Here is a 12,166-nt window from a genome sequence, read left to right on the forward strand (position 1 = left end):
AATGCTACTAAGTACAATGTTTCATTTATGAGCTGCAAAACACAATAGTAAAGAGAGCCACATTTCATTACATTTTAATTAAGACAAATGATCTGAGAGGGCACAACATCTCTTAGGTGGCGCTCACGTGACAACCACATGGACACAACCACTGAAATGGAAGAGGAAACACTGAGAGGAGGCAGTGCTGGAGACCTGCTAATAACAATACATTTGTGAGAGCACATATATACACCTCAAACTAAAACAGCAAAACATGGTTGGTGGTAATAGTTTAGTGCGAGGAAACATCCCTCTGACAGGTTGTGTGATTTATGATGGGATGACTGTTATGAGAAAAGGTTAGCAACATGTCATTGTACTGTACTATGAAACCTAATGTACTTATATGATTCTGTTTTCTTCAATTTGTATCTTCTTGTTCGAATGCACTTATTGTAAGTTGTTTTGGATAAAAGCATCAGCTAAATGAAATGTAATATAATTAATGAGATTTTACAGTGCCACAATAAAAAGGCATCCCAAGTAGATGTTCCCAGTTTGCAGTCTTTATATTAATCATTGAGACATGAATAACATGAATGTGCTGTAACTGGGACAAGCCTGTGATGCAATGCATGTTTATGCAGGTGCAATTTCTGCTCAGGGACATTTTACCCACTTTTTGGAGCTGGCAAAATCCAGCTGAAACCAAAACCTGACATAGCATATATTTTTAAGTTAGTGTTGTCAATGTCACAGCTTAAAGACAGGTCTTAACTAAGTGTGCAGAAGCCAGGAGTAGATATACTTTACATGATGGGATATCAAGGAGCAACACTGGTTGATAACCCTCATCCCTGAAGTTATTTGGTTAAGTCTATGTATGCTTTTCTTTTGGACAACCAATGCATTCGGTGTATGTTGTGGTCTGGTAGTAGTTCACAGGTGAAAAAACTAGTGCTTATCAATCCACTAGACCTTATACCTATTATCAGTTTTGTCTTTTTATAAAGTCAAGTAGTTAGCAAGTTGCTTATTTTACACATCTATCCCAACCAAGGCAACTTTATCATTCATGTGAGGTTGCGTCTCTGGTCACATGATAAGTAAAGGTCTAATATTTACCACTACTTTATCTCTGTTTTTGGTTTCCACTGTTTTTGGTCTCACATTCGGCAGCTGGTTGCTAGCCATCTGCTGTTCCAGCTTTATCTCATCCTTTTTCGTCCTACTTTATACCTTGGATAGTAGCAGCTGGTTTGTCCGTTGTTAACGTTGCAACACATGATGTAATGCTGTGGTTAAATAAAGGGAACCAAACCACTCTGTTAGGTTTAGGCAACAACATGGTGAGGATTAGAAAAAATGATGGTTTGTGTTAAAATAAGCTTTGGATAGAATCAATACGCTGACGCCTTCTGCTATAGTGTTGGAATTGTACGCCCTAGGTGGGAGACCAGACTCTTAAGTTAGAGACCCTAATGAAACTCATGTTTTTTGCATTTTCATTTTTCCTGATGCAGGTTTTCCCCAATGTTGTGTATAAGAAGTCAGAAAGCAGTGGTTGGCTTACCTGGGAGTTTAAATCAGGTCAGATTCTGAATACATGGAGCGCAAGATACTTATGCTCAATGAGACAAAATATTATGTGGGGTTGCTCTATGCACAGATTCACAGTGAGGAAACAGCTCCGTACATGAGACCCTTTTAAACAAAATTCCATTATTCCAATCCTCAAAGTCTAATGTCAGCACTTCCCAAGTAGAAAATTGTGTCATTTATTTTCCTGTCAGTCAGACCTGACTAGGGTGCTGTCAGTCACCATAAGCAAAAGAGCCATGAACACACTGCTCTGCTACCTACCATTAGGATCGGAAACACTCACATTTTCAAGAGTTACTGCCCCCGGTTTGTCAGCAACACATTTTTCATGAGCAAGCTTTTTGGATATATTCCAGATCCCAACTTTCTGTTTAGGACAAGAAGTCGGAGGATGTAGCTCCATGTGGGATCCTTTTCATTTGTACAAGACATGAAAGATGTAAGAGCTTGAAGAATTTACAGCAATAAGTAAAGCAACTTTGTACTGAATCACTTTAGAATTGTTGAAGTTTAACATAATTTCTATTAGTTTTTTTCAAAGAAACAGCAAATGTAATATCAGCAATACTTGGAGGAGATATTTATGTTATGTATGCAGTCATTAGAGGCACTGTAGACCAGAAAGAGATTTATGGACTCGTGTGCAGTCTGTGCTGCCTGGTCATACTAAGGCGAGCTCCTTACAGTGCTTTCCCCTGGGCTAGCGAGACTATTGGTCGAAGTTCAGATATAACTTCATTTTCTATGTGGATGAAATGCACCTTAAGGGCAGAGGCAGCGGGTGGAGGAGGGGACAGGCTGTGCAGAAACTGTGTTTGCAGCTCACACAGATGCTCGGTGAGAGTCAGAGGCTAGGGCATAAAAGAAATCCATTGTGGCTGTGGAGCCTGACTGCTGACAGAAATTAAATTGTGTCCATGGACTTTTCATATAACAACCCAAGGTCTATGTCAATAGTGCCAGAGCCTCAGTACCATTACTGAACAAGAAAAAAAAAGGCTTTTTATTTGTACTAAATGTCAACCTTTCAATTTCCTTTATCTCTATCTCTCATGAGCAATTTCTAATAGCTAAAGCTAAAAACGTCACTATTTCTACACTGAAACATTATTTCCGGACAACATACATAACAACCTAAGAACATCATGTTGTGCATGTGTTTTGGTTTTTCTTTGTACACAGATGGAGGGAACACATAAGGAATCTTCACACCAATGCTTTATGATCAAACCCTTTCTTTTAAATAATATAATGAAATAAGATTGAATGAAAATCCTAACCAAGTATGTTAAGTTATCTTGTATATTAATAATTCCTGGGGAAAATTTGCTTCAGCGTTTTAATGAAATGATTCCACATCACTGTTACCATTGTGTCCCACTGTAGCTGTTTAGGAAGATATACATCTCCACACACTGCACAGGGAAATCTTGATTCAACATGACAAGAAACTCATGAGATTCCCAGCTCAGACTTAGTCTCTATTGAATCTTTGGAGACAGATACAGTCCTCAAAAGAATATCAGATTGACAGATTGATACATGAGGATGCTGTACGTGTTGATAGTAGCAATCTGTATGAAACACAGGCCAGAGCAGCGAGGAGAAATCACTTTTTTTTGATGCATGGATCCCACTGTTGAGCCTAGTTCACGGAGAGTTCAGTTGAGCAGCAGGCTGTGTCTTTCCTTTTGAATGGATTCACTCTTCACTATCTCTCTGGCAGGCCAAGGGTAATGGATGAGGTGCGAGGTTCCAACAAAAAGCACATCTGCATCCACACGATAGTCTCACAAAGGAGAGGCTGGTTTCTTTGAACGAGGAGGACCCTCTTGGAGTTTCCCCACACATGGTCCTCATAAACAGTTAAGTCCACCAGTAACCCAAATGTTACTCTTTGGAGATAGACTGTTCAAAACGTATGCAACTACAGCTTAAACAAACAGTACCAATTATCATTATATTGCAACCACCCACATGCGTTATATGACATAATACAACCTGGTCTCCTAAAGGTTAAGTTCCCATGAAAATAATGTATTGTGAATTTTGTTTTGAATAATTTAGTTCTATAATTTTAATAACATAACATACGTATTTATGCTAAGCAAAACAACGATGTCTAAACCTTAACAAGTATTTTTGTTGGACTTTTCTTTTGTTTCAATGTTAACCATGTTTGTTATCTCTTTGGAAGAGAAGTAGGGCCTCGTGTGGATTTTTTATTGGACGTGAGATCAAAGTCAGAATTCTGAGGAAAAAAAGATTTGTTGACCTTTTTCATAATTCTGACATTAATCTCAGACAATGGATTTTAATCTCAGAACTCAAAAATAAATTCACTTTTGATCTCAAAGAAACATTGACATGTGGCCCTAATCCTCTTCCATAAAACTGTAACCGTATTCCTTGAGAAAATATCGTTTCCCTTGAAAAATAATCGAGTGTGCCTATTAGTTGGAACGTAATTTTGTAGGAGCCAGGGCTGCACTACGATAATATCTGACCAAGAATATTCTAGTAATGGTGTGGCCATTGGTGTAAAATGGTACAAACGATGTGTTTTCTTTTTGCCTTTGGTCCATTATTGAGCACATCCCATTGCTCAGGGTAGACAGTATTGTGTAATTGACTGGCTGGCCCTAAGGCAACTGGAGATGTTAGGCATCTCTCTGGTCACACCTCAGTGCCTCACAGTTGGCAAGGCTGGACTTGCAACAAATCACACTCCACTGACAGCCACGCTTGTCTTTCGCTGCTCGCATCCTGTGGAACTGCAGCAACAGCAACAAAAGGGCCTGGAAGCCAAGGGCAGCACATTTAAATATTACTCAGCAGCAAAGATTTAACCCAACTCTATCTGCAACTAAGGACTAACTAGTTTCCAATCAGAGAACTGTGAGCACATGGTGGGATCGTTTACCCTGAGTGTAACCTTAGAAATGGCTGGGAAACCTCTGCTCCAGCAAATGGGAAGGTCTGGCCGGGGAAATGTATTGTCTGGGCAATCCAGAGAGAGAACAGATGGGGACCCGCTCCTGTTGTTGGGCCAACAGGACACTTGAACAGGCAGATTGCACATTTACATTTACTCCTCATGACTGGAGACATTACGAGCCAGCGCTTTATGCAGCGTAGTATGCTTCAATGCTCCCAACATATATAGTCTGGGGAAGCAGATACACATAGCCGTGAATGCATGAATGTAAAGGTTTTCAATGCAGACATTAAACCGTTCAGGATTGGAATGGTTGTCTAAGAAATGTGTGTTATATATTAATCAGTACTTGCAAACTCATCTATATAAAATCTGTTTTATTAAAAGAGGCAGGGCAGACAGAAGCACGAACAATTGCTGCCGTTGTTCCTGCATGGGGACACAAATGTATTCAGATTATACCTGGTGGTCAGAGTGCATCCCAAAATTCTCCAGTTTGATTTCATCCCATCTATCATTATTCTCTTTGGCAAACACAATGCCATTGGTTCCCAGAAGAATTATAGGGCAGCACTGCAGAAGACAAACAATTTACTGGCACTTTGCCTCACTGAACAGCACTGTCAGCCTGCCAGGAACAATCCATTTTAAACCACACGTGTTTTAGTCACCAAGCCGTACATTTCTTGGACAGAATAACTTACAGTATTCATAAGACCATTGAAATACTACTTAAAATAATAGAAGCTGTTCAAACACTAGAAATGTGTAATGTTATCATACAGCTTATATTGTATGCGTAATGCATGTAGATAAACAAATATTATATAAAATGAGCAGACAGGATGTGCAGGAATCATCCAGCTACCTCTATTCGATGTATCGTGCTCTTTAAACTACCTCACCTTTAAAGAGGGAGAGCCGATAAGATTCTTCTTGGCAGGCTTTTCTGCATCGACTCCCTCTCCTAGCAGAGTGTAAATTAAGAGGGGAGCTAGTGCAGTGTGCCGGAGCAGGAATGTGGGCCTGAGGCGGAGCAGAGACGAGCGGCGGGATGCTCCAGGGGGGCCGCGGGGCACATTATGCTGCAGCAGGGCCAGGGAGCTCAGAGTCTGACAGCCCCGCGCCCTCGGCGGACACACCAGGACCAGTGCCACCGTATTCTCAGGACATTTACATTATTCAAAGATAAATGCATTGTCAATTTTGTGTCTCCCAACACTAGATATGTGTGCCGCTTCACTTCTCCCGCAGCCAAAGGTGGGCTCACCTCCACCCGCTGCAAGACACACTACAAATGAAATCAAATGTCTTTCTCAATGGTGCAGAATTACTTAACCCTGCACATTGCCACGGAGCTCCTGGGTTTTAGATTGTGATGCAGAGGGCTGTAGGTAAGGAGAACAATAGGGGTAGGATATGTGTCTTTGCACTTAGCTATTTTGAAATGAAAGATTCACATTGAGGCAAAGCATGCTGAGATTTAACATTTACAATGAGGATGGTTAGGGGGATAGCACCAAGAGGAAAACTCCCTGTATGTTTCTTTCAAAATGGAACAATTTGCCTTGTCTAAAAAAGAAATGAGATTACCAGAAATGTCATTTGTGAAGTAAAATGCTGAATTAGAGACTGCAGTTAAAGAAAAGACTGACCCATCTTGGTCAGTATTGAGTCTTTAAGTTATACTCAGAATATAAGTAGGTATACACTCCTTTAAAGAAATAAGCTTATATGCTAGTCTACTACGAGCTGTGTTGGTAAGACTGATTTTGAAGAGGATTTGTGTTACAAGGTTACCATTTAAGATTTAAGAACATCCTTTCTCACACTTAATATTTGAAATCTCTTATGTGTGCTCAACCCAAAACAAAGCCAAATTGCTCACTTTTGATAATGATACCTCGAGCGATATTCTGTATTTTTGTTATTTTCAAGAAATTCCATGAAAAGACAAAAACCAACAACTAATTGAACCAACTAATTAGTTGCCCCCTTATGTCTGATCTATATTATTCCTCTGTTGTTGTCCGAAAACTATTAAAAACACATCAGCGACACACCACTGCACTGGGTGACACGCTCGCTCTATTGCCATGCAGTTGAATTCAGTCACACTTACAGTACTATAATACCTCTGTAAATACGTTTGCTGTAAAGAGCAAATGTGTATTAATCCGCCGCTGAAAATAGTCCAAACAATGTGCTGTTTACTCCTGGTTGAATAACATTTCCTAAAATACACAGTACCAGCTGTTTAAGGAAAGGAACTATAATGTGTCATTGGTATTTAATGATGAACATATTCAGTAGGAACAAATCGACTGAGGCTTATTGCCAAAGCCAGGGAAAGTAAAATATGTTAGAGAGACATACAAACATTGTTTTTGTTTTTTTATTGGATTTGAGAATAAGGAAAATATCATCCGCCACATCCTTTAGATGAGCATTTCTATTGATTTTCATGCCATACTCAAGCCATTTTTGATATTTACGATATATATCTTCTCTACAGTGAGTTTTCCTTTAGGATATTATTTCTGCTGACCACAGTGTACGCCATCCAGTGAAGATCCTGTGTGTCAGACTGATAGAGATCTACCTCACATCCTCAGCAAAGGTAAGACCTCCAACTAAGCAGCGTCCAGTTTCCGTCCACTGTGAGGGAAAAGTTACATAGGACACACATTTCATGAATGAATAGTGAACTTTAATTCAGAAACTTATGAATATACTTATTCATTCAACAATCCATCTCTCATATCTAAAAGTCACAGACTATTTTACTGAAATAATGTGTCTGGGATTACAAATGAAAACCACACAGGATCATTCTTTATCCAGCAGACAGATTAAATTCCAAACCCTGTTACTGTAATAGGCACACTTGTAGCTTGCCATGAATTAGAGCTCTAATTATATTAGGTACTATTTTAAACAAAATAACACATTTCTTATGATCCATAGGTGTAATTTATAGCAAAGCCAGGTTCATTTTCCTGGGCAATCAATTTTGTGGTGTAGCAGAAGACTAATATAATTATGTAAAGCGCTGAGAGCTGAGTATCGCAGTCACCACAGAAGGGCTTTTGGAAGATAAATGAAGATGCAATTTATTCACTCATAATTTCATACAGAAAATGCCGTGAAAGAAATCCATATGAGCATCAGCAAAGGGTAGAGGCACTAATACTTTTTGATACAGACTACCAGAGCATTGTAGTCAAGGCTGGGGTAATGTATGAGTTACTTCAGGTTTCCTCACACCAGTGAGCTATCTCTCACACGAGGAAGGAGGAGGAGAAGAGCCTTTTGGCCAAGCCCTCTAAATCATACCCAGAGGAGTGAGTCATTTATTATAGTTACAATTATATCAATATCACTAACACATAAGAGCTGCGATAAATCCACGCACATCAGTTTCTGTGACAACATACGTGATCAATGTAGGGAGGATCCTCAGCTACAGTTATTCTCTGCAGTGTTTTGTGAATCGGTGTTTAAAAACTTAACGTATTAAAGTATAGGATTCAGATTTTTAGATTTCAATAAATCCTCATCTTGCTTTGTGGTCCCTCCTTATATTTGCAAACGTACCCATAAGCCTGCTGTTAAGGCAAAACACAGGACCACCTACTACATCTCACTGGAAATCCACTTCTGTCCGCTGCAGGGGAGTGGGAGCTGGCAGGGTAAAGATGAATTCTTAAGCTTATCGTTGCTTTAGTTGTGGATCTTTTTGAAGAAATGTCTCCTATTGTTATAGTCAACATGTGTTTGAGTGTATAAAGTGAACCTCCCTGGTGGCACCTTGTATGGCAGCCTCTGTGTGCCAATGGGTGAATGCTGACTTGTATGCGGGGTCATAGAAACTGGAAAATGGCATGCCCATTTACCAGATCATGCACAATAAACAGCAACCCTACATCAGGCATTTGTTACTTAGATAGAGTCATGTATTTAACAAACTATTTATTTAATGTGCATTTTACTTTGCTATGTGAATGTGGACAGCCTTTTCCCACATTATGCACCCTTTAATAATTTACCAACAAAAGGACAGATGTAGCCCTGTAGTAGATTTCTGTAAAAAAAAATGCAGTGTTGCTTTAGTTGTGTTTTTTTTGTTGTTCTAGAAATTGCTCCTAATGTTATAGTCAACATTGTTTGAGTGGAGAAGGGCATCTCCCTGGTGGCACCTTGTATGGCAGCCACTGTAGACATTGGTTTGAATAGGTGAATGCTGACTTGTAATGATGGGTCATATAGAGACTGGAAAAGAGTATGACCATGCAGAATGAACAGCAACACTATCATTCAGTTGTTCTCCCATGGATGGAGTCCAGTATTTAATAAACAAATTACCTAATGACCATTTGACTTTACTATATGCGTGTGGACAGCCTTTTGCCATATGACATGTCCTCTTTAATAATATACCAACCGAAGGACAGTTGTAGCCCATTGCACACAAATGTTAAGTATGCATGGATGAGATGTAGCCATTCTGTAGATTTCCTTTTGGAAGGAAAAATGCTGTGTTTATAAGTTTGCAAACATCACAGATGCTGCTCATTCATCTGCACACAGTGTTCTGAATCCTTAATGACAGCAGGGGCCAGAGGACAGGAAGGGCTTGTGACAACGGTGTCCTCTAACATTCACATCTTCTGTCAGTATTTACAGATGGTCAGCGTGTGTGATACAGATCAGTTCTCCTTCCTCCTTGTGTCTGATATGGAAAAATGACTGAACATCAACACAAAACCAGGAAAGAAATAGGATACTGTGTGTCAGTGTAATGGACTGAAATAGAATTATGGGTATTTATATAATCCCTTTAATGTGCACTGTGATTGCACCTTAAGAATTTAACAAGAAGCTCTTTTTGCTCTCATGTCTCTTGAATTAATAGTTTGGATGAGTTAATGACAATAAGATACAAAAACACACAATTTCAAGGCTTATTAAGTCCTTTATTTAAACAAAGAATACATTATATCAGGTAACAATACATTCTCTTTTATTAATATATATACATTAACATTTCAATGAGTCACTGGTAGTTTAATCTATCAACTTTCAATGGCATAATAACAGTGAGAAATGTCATTCATATTAACATTGACATCCTGTTATCTATAGAAACATGTAGGAATGGAATTAAACACTAAATTGAGTTTACATTAAAATGGTTTTGTTGTTCAGACTGGAAGAGACATAACATATGCAAATTGAATCAAAGTGAATAAGTAAACGTGCACATGTTCCACAGAAATGTAAACTAACTTTATCATCATCTTACAAAGGTGGCAAATTAATTAATAGCAAGCTTCCATCAAACTGAACCAACTTCAAGTATTTAAGGTAGTTGTGAATTGGCTGTTGGATTACATTACATTTAAATCACCAACTATAATAAATCCTGCACTTAACAGTAGGCTACTTCAGTTTCAGAGATAGCAGCACGATAACACACAAACTATTGCTCTATGAAATAAATGATTTTTAAGGGATGTTGTTATAAAACCGAGGCATTCCTGCGACCCACTTTCCTCTCACATCTTCTGCTCCACGCTTATATCTGAAATAGTCCTCATAGTTTTTGTCAGATTTTGTTGAGTTGAAAATCCTTCCTCCGTTCACTTCCATCACCTGCTTTGTTGTGAAATGCAGTCTTGATCCGATGATAATCCACAATAACCTCGTTTGACAGGACGCGTTAAATAAAAGTAAAAAACCAGACATTTTCTACCTCATCTTAATTTCTTCTGCGACGCTTTGCACAAACTCCTGCTTCTCCCGTGCGTGTAGAAACATAAGAGCCCTTGGGATGGAGATGAATGCTCTCACAGAGGAACCATCGCGATATGTTCTGTGCACACCAACTTTATCCGAGGTCTGATGAAAGAATTGTCTTGTGTTGTTGCAGTGGGAATATATTCATCCTGCAGCCTATAAATTAATATAAGCAGCAGCTGTGACTGCACCTCTTTTACTTCAAACACTTTGAATGAAAAGATGGCTCGCTGTTAGCTCTTTATCGATAATCACTACATAAATTACAAAAGATACCTGAAAAAAACGTTTTAATTGAATAACCGGCTGCCTCTGTCCTGTGTATAGAAGAGCCAATGGCTGTTAACACCTCTCTTTCATTAATAGTTCTCCTACAGTAGGCTACTCTCCCAAATGTTAATATTACTCTGCAGGCTGAGTGGGCGTGGCCTGCTCTGCTTTTATCCAATCAGGATCAAGCTCACTGCTGCACTGCCTGCTCCAACGAAGCTGCTGTTGCTTTACTTATTTATTATGGCTATGATTAACTTGTTATTAAATTGCAACAATTTTTTTTTAGCATTACCTCAAACAGGTTTACAAAATGACATCCCCTGCAATGCAAGATAGAATTATTTTCCACAACCGCTTATTAAAGTAGTGTTTTTTTCAAAGCAGCTATAATCAAAGTAACTATGCTGCTGCTATTTCAAAAAGTGGTAAAACATATTTTTGGAAGTCACATTGTTGAATTTTTTCGGAGCTAAAGACCAATCAGAGGGTCAGGATAACTCCATTTAATTTGCTGCTCCAGCCCGAGATGTAATTGTCCACAAAAACCTATTTTCATCATCATGTGGAAGAGTATAGGTTAGCTTGAAAAAAATAATGAATCATTTATTTACATATCCAATATGTGCATCTAGTTCTTCTTAAAGCAATGTTTGATTCAATATTAAATGTATTTTCAATTGTTTTTTTTTTGTCTCAATGAATGACTCGGTGCAGGAGCTGCATGGGGGGGGGGGGGAGGGGGGGTAGATGAAAGAAGAAAGAGCTCACCCAGGGTTAAAATGGCCGCCTTCCTCTGAACACTGAGATGATTTGTGGCCTATTAGAAGCTAGAAATCCAGGAATAAATTCATTATAAAATGAGATGAAATCAACTTTAAAGCTTTATGTTGTTTAGGGGTTTACGATTATTCTTGAGTGACGAGACACATTAAGGAATAACTTTTAGTGTGGCTGTGGTGATAAAGTCACTGATTTGCATTGTATTTGCCTTGACGCGCTCTTAAATCCGAGGTTGTATCATCTCAGAAAATGTGAACACAGTAGATTTTTTTTTTTTTAAAGCTCCCCCACCATTAAAGATTGTGGCTGCTCGGTTTGAAATGTGTTACTTGGATCTGGAATGCAAATGCTTTGTTCAGGAGGAGGAGGGATCAGCGAGGAGTCTGAAAGCGACGAGTTTTTGATTAATGAGCTTTGAAATGGCTCTCCAGGAGCAATAAAGGATGAACTGCTCCCTCCCTCTTTCTTTCTCTCTCTCTCACACGCACACGCAAAGGGATAAATACACGCACATCCATCGTTGCATCATTTCCAATGTCAAATCTTGTTTTTTTTTCTACTTTTGTTTTTATTCTCACAAATCTGATCTGCCATATTCATCATTGAATAGACACACTTCCACTCCTTCAATATTTGAAATATTAGTTTTTACCAATAAATTAGAGAGCAGTGATTATGCTTTGAAAATGCAGCTTATTCCCTTGTCCCAGCAGATATGAAGGTAATCATGTGGCCGAGTCTAAAAAATGATAAGTGACATGTGAAAGATGCAATAAGTCCATAGACTCCCTT

The 12,166-nt window shown here is 38.8% G+C and overlaps 1 protein-coding gene across 1 annotated transcript in view; it reads left to right on the plus strand.

Annotated features, from left to right (window-relative positions):
* atp5mc3a (ATP synthase membrane subunit c locus 3a) overlaps window positions 1–12,166 on the plus strand; it is a 287,504-nt gene that overhangs the window by 100,098 nt on the left and 175,240 nt on the right. The gene's annotated exons all lie outside the window — the stretch shown is intronic.

Source organism: Notothenia rossii (assembly GCF_949606895.1).
Source record: "Notothenia rossii genome assembly, chromosome: 2".
Classification (NCBI taxonomy): Eukaryota; Metazoa; Chordata; class Actinopteri; order Perciformes; family Nototheniidae; genus Notothenia; species Notothenia rossii.